The sequence below is a fragment of the Nerophis ophidion genome, linkage group LG20 (assembly GCF_033978795.1).
Source record: "Nerophis ophidion isolate RoL-2023_Sa linkage group LG20, RoL_Noph_v1.0, whole genome shotgun sequence".
Classification (NCBI taxonomy): Eukaryota; Metazoa; Chordata; class Actinopteri; order Syngnathiformes; family Syngnathidae; genus Nerophis; species Nerophis ophidion.
Genome location: NC_084630.1, coordinates 19,166,719 through 19,172,523, shown reverse-complemented (window position 1 = coordinate 19,172,523; position 5,805 = coordinate 19,166,719).

Below are 5,805 nucleotides of genomic sequence, written 5' to 3'. Positions count from 1 at the left end.
TAAAATGATCATGCAATCCGTGTGATCAATTGGAATTAATTCATACATTATGATTTTTAAATGGAATTTATTTATAAATAAGACAGTAGGTAGTTTTGGTATAAAAAAAAATAATAATAATTAATTAATTAAATATAAATAAAAAGTGTTCAATAAAATGGTTCCACGCTGCCACCTCGTGGATAAAAAAGCACAGCCAACAACCACCCAAAATGTTGAATAAGTCAGATTGGACCAAAAACACACCAAAGAAAATGTGTCCCGAGCCGCAAAAAATAAAAAGCCTTATATAACTGACTTCCGTAAAAAGGTCGGATCACGAGAGACGATAACCGGAAGTGGAAAGCGGCAAGCAAAGCAACTATTTTTTTTAGTGTTTCAGGTTCAAAGAATTGGACAGTAGTAGAAGGTCAAAATAGAAATTGGACGAAAAAACAGGAGTGAGGCGCGTACACTCTTGCTCCGTCTGTCTTCTCTGATCATTACAAAAGACGCATGCGCAGTAGACGACGTCATCGGTGAAATCCTGTTAAAATGACCATGCAATCAGTGTTATCAATTGGAATTAATTCATAAATTATGTTTTTTAAATGGAGTTTATTTATAAATAAGACAGTCGGTAGTTTTTGTAAAAAAATAAAATAATTAAAATAAAAAGTGTCACCTCGCGTCCTCACATTGTTTATAATGGGAGCCTCCGGCAGCAAGAGCTATTCGGAGCGAGAAAACGATAATTTCCCCATTAATTTGAGCGAGGATGAAAGATTTGTGGCTGATGATATTGATAGCGAAGGACTAGAAAAAAAATTAAAATAATAAAGTTTAAAAAAAAAAAAAGGCGATTGCATTGGGACGGATTCAGATGTTTTTAGACACATTTACTAGGATAATTCTGGGAAATCCCTTATCTTTCTATTGTGTTGCTAGTGTTTTAGTGAGATTAAATAGTACCTGATAGTCGGAGGGGTGTGTCTGAGGGAAGTCACGGCAGATACAAGGACGGCGCAAACTCCACAGATCTCCGGTAAGAGGCAACTTTTTAACACAATTTTCTCACCGAAACCTGCCGGTTGACATGTAGTCGGGATCCATGTTCGCTTGACCGCTCTGATCCATAGTAAAGCTTCACCTCCGGGAATTTTAAACAAGGAACCACTGTGTGTTTGTGTGAAGTGAATTATATTTATATAGCGCTTTTTCTCTAGTGACTCAAAGCACTTTACATAGTGAAACCCAATATCTAAGTTACATTTAAACCAATGTGGGTGGCACTGGGAGCAGGTGGGTAAAGTGTCTTGCCCAAGGACACACTGGCAGTGACTAGGATGGTGGAAGCGGGGATCGAACCTGCAACCCAACCGAGCTTTACCGCCCCGAACCATAGGTTCCCTACCCCTGCTATGAAGTGTATACAAATGAATGGAAAGAGGACTCTCTCTGCTGTGTTGGATCCACTTTGGATTGGATTCTCACGGTTGTGTTGGATCCACTATGGATTAAACTTTCACAGTATCACGTTAGACGCGCTCCACATCCATTGCTCTCGGTCCCCTAGAGGGGGGGGGTTGCCCACATATGCAGTCCTCTCCAAGGTTTCTCATAGTCATCATGGTCACCGACGTCCCACTGGGTGTGAGTTTTCCTTGCCCTTATGTGGGCCTACCGAGGATGTCGTTGTGGTTTGTGTTGTGGTTTGGCCAGCCGTTTGAGACACTAGTAATTTAGGGCTATATAAATAATCATTGATTGATTGATTGATTGATTGATTGATTGATTGATTGATTGATACAAGCCCTTAAATTGATATATTTGTTTAAAACATTTAAAGGTGATTTAGGTAGCCCATCCATCAATTTTCTACCACTTGTCCCTTTTGGGGTCGATGGAGCCCATCTCAGCTGCATTCGGGCGGAAGGCGGGGTACACCCTGGACAAGTAGCAACCTCATCGCAGGATTTAGGCAACCCTTTTTGTCTTTTTTTTTTAAATAGTTGTTTGAATTATTATTATTATTATTTAATATTTACTACTGTCTGTATTGGCTTTTGTTTTCTTTCCTTTTTGTTGAAAGCGCCTTGACTGTTGTGGGAAGTATAAATGTGTTTGTTGTTCAATAAAGAAAATAAAACATGCAATCCGTGTTATCTTTGGAATTTTTTTTTTTTTTTTTAAGTATAGGTCCTTTATAAAAGGAAAAAGTCTGTATTTTTTGAAAGTAATAAAAAGGTTCCACGCTGCCACCTTGCGGATAAAGAAGGACAGCTAACAACCACCACACCAGCGGTTGTCCATCCATCCATTTTCTACCGCTTATTACCTTTTTTGGGGTGGCGGGGGGTGCTGGCGCCTATCTCAGCTACAATCGGGCAGAAGGCGGGGTACACCCTGGACAAGTCGCCACCTCATCGCAGGGCCAAACACACCAGCGGTCGTCTAACCTAAAATGATAAAATGGTCATATTGGACCAAAAACACACCAAAACAAATCTCTACCAAGCCGCAAAAAATTTAAAGCCTTACATAAATCAAGTAAAAACGTTATATCAATAAATAAGATAACCGTAAGTGGAAAGCGGCAAGCAAAACAACGATTTTTGTTGTTGTTGCTGATAGGTTCCAGCACCCCCCGGGACCCCGAAATGGACAAGCGGTGGAAAATTGATGGAGGGATGGGATTTTTAGTGTTTCACGTTTAAGCATTTAGTCAGTAGAAGGTCCAAATAATTACAAACCCCGTTTCCATATGAGCTGGGAAATCATGTTAGATGTAAATATAAACATAATGCAATGATTTGCAAATCATTTTCAACCCATATTCAGTTGAATATGCTACAAAGACAACATATTTGATGTTCAAACTGATAAACTGTGACATCTTGGTGGCATTGTGGTGACGAATTGTAGCGAAGATGGACACAGCGTGAGGAAGGAACAATAATTTATTTATACTAACTAAAACAGACTAAGAACCAAAAACTCTTGCTCGAAGGCACTAACAAACAAAACAGAAAGCGCTAGCATGAGCTAGGGACAAACAACTAAAACAGCATGGAAGCTAATGTACACGAAGGTAGTTACCACAAGGCTGGGAAGAGCGACGTCAACTGTAGCGTGAAGTAAACAAAATTCCAAGAAAGAATGTCAAACAAAGGCGGTCTTAAATAGGGAGATAACTAATCAAGGGCAGGAGAGTCAGGTGACACTAAATGGGTAACTATGACAACGGAACAAAACCAAGAAGTGCCACAAAGGACTGAGGAAGACAAATACTAGACAGAATGTGATAACAAAGAGAACCAAAACCAGAATATGTCATGATCCAAGACAAGAATCATGACATAAACATTCTTTTTTTGTTGTTGCATATAATCATTAACTTTAGAATTGGATGCCAGCAACACGTGGCAAAGAAGTCGGGAAGGGTGGCAAGAAATACTAATAAAGTTGAGGAATGCTCATCAAACACTTATTTGGAACATCCCACAGGTGTGCAGGCTAATTGGGAACAGGTGGGTGCCATGATTGGGTATAAAAACCGCATCCCAAAAAATGCTCAGTCTTTCACAAGAAAGGATGGGGCGAGGTACACCCCTTTGTCCACAACTGCGTGAGCAAATAGTCAAACAGTTTAAGAACAACGTTTCTCAAAGTGCAATTGCAAGGAATTTAGGGATTTCAACATCTACGGTCCAAAATATCATCAAAAGGTTAAGAGAATATGGAGAAATCACTCCACGTAAGCGGCATGGCCGGAAACCAACACTGAATACCCGTGACCTTTGATCCCTCAGACGGCACTGTATCAAAAACCGACATCAATCTCTAAAGGATATCACCAAACCACTGTCACTAAATAAAGTTTGTCGCTACATCTGTAAGTGCAAGTTAAAGCTATACTATGCAAAGCGAAAGCCATTTATCAACAACATCCAGAAACGCCTGCGGCTTCTCTGGGGCCGAGATCATCTAAGGTGGACAGATGTAAAGTGGAAAAGTGTTCTGTGGTCTGACGAGTCCACATTTCAAATTGTTTTTGGAAATATTCGACATCGTGTCATCCGGACCAAAGGGGAAGCGAAACATCCAGACTGTTATCGATGCAAAGTTCAAAAGTCAGCATCTGTGATGGTATGGGGGTGCATTAGTGCCCAAGGCATGGGTAACTTACACATCTGTGAAGGCACCATTAATGCTGAAAGGTACATACAGGTTTTGGAACAATACATGCTGCCATCCAAGCACCGTCTTTTTCATGGGCGCCCCTGCTTATTTCAGCAAGACAATGCCAAGCCACATTCAGCACCTGTTACAACAGCGTGGCTTCGTAAAAAAAAAAGAGTGCGGGTACTTTCCTGGTGCGCCTGCAGTCCAGACCTGTCTCCCATCGAAAATGTGTGGCGCATTATGAAACGTAAAATACGACAGCGGAGACCCCGGACTGTTGAACGACTGAAGCTCTACATAAAACAAGAATGGGAAAGAATTCCACTTTCAAAGTTTCAACAATTAGTTTCCTCAGTTCCCAACTGTTTATTGAGGGTTGTTAAAAAAAAAAGGTGATGTAACACAGTGGTGAACATGCCCTTTCCCAACTACTTTGGCACGTGTTGCAGCCATGAAATTCTAAGTTAATTATTATTCGCAAAAAAAATAAGGTTTATGAGTTTGAACATCAAATATCTTGTCTTGTAGTGCATTCAACAGAATATGGGTTGAAAAGGTTTAACAAATCATTGTATTCTGTTTATATTTACATCCAACACGATTTCCCAACTCATATGGAAACGGGGTTTGTATTTGATGAATATACAGACGATAACCGTAAGTGGAAAGCGACAGGCAAAGCAACAATTTTAACTTTGTCGTTGATTTGTAGTATTTCACATTTAAGGAATCCCCACTTGAATCGTCCACTGTTAGAATAATTATGCATAAGTTATCACATAAATACTATGCTTAAAGGCCGTTGCTATAGTTACTATCAATTGTGGTCAAGTTGTACTGTTCTATCCGTGCAAAGGCACACAACTTGTTATCTTCCACTGCGAGTAGCCTCGCAGCAGCAGTTTGCTTCCAGACCCTGCCCGCTGAGAGCCAAGGACGGACTTCAAATACCTCAACGCAGACAAAACAGAGACAGGGCGAAATCCCGAGTGTCAGCACATTTCTATTCTGAATAATCAAGTATTGTGTCTACTGGGGGCTGCTTGCATTACCCATCCCTTTAGAAGCAGCCTCAGTGATTTTAACTAGGGATGTTCTGAATAAATAGAGGAGCACGGGGGCTGTACCTTAGAGCGTAGGGTGAAACTGTAACCGAGTGTGCAGCCCTATACGTTTCTCCTCATTAGCAAAATTCAACTCTGTCTCTGCTTGATTCCTTGCTTCTTTCCTTGTTTAATAGATTGTTCGGTGTTTGAACCTGACACCCAACTTGAAATTATTGGTCAAAATAATTATTTGACAAAAATACTCTTGTTCCGTCTGTCCTCTCTGATCATTACAAAAAACGCATGCGCCGTAGACAAAGTCATTGGCCGAGATCTTGTTAAATGACCATGCAATCCGGGTTATCTATACAAATACATTTCTATATCATGAGTATTTTTAAATATAGGTCCTTTATAAAGGAAAAAGTCGGTATTTAAAAAATAAGGGTTTAATAAAAAGGTTTCTTGTGCCCCCTCGTGGTTAAAGAAGCAAAGCCAACAACCACTACACCAGGGGGCGGCCACCCAAAATGTTGAAAAAGCCCTAAAACACACCCAAAAATATATGTCCCGAGCCGTAAAAAATAAATACCTT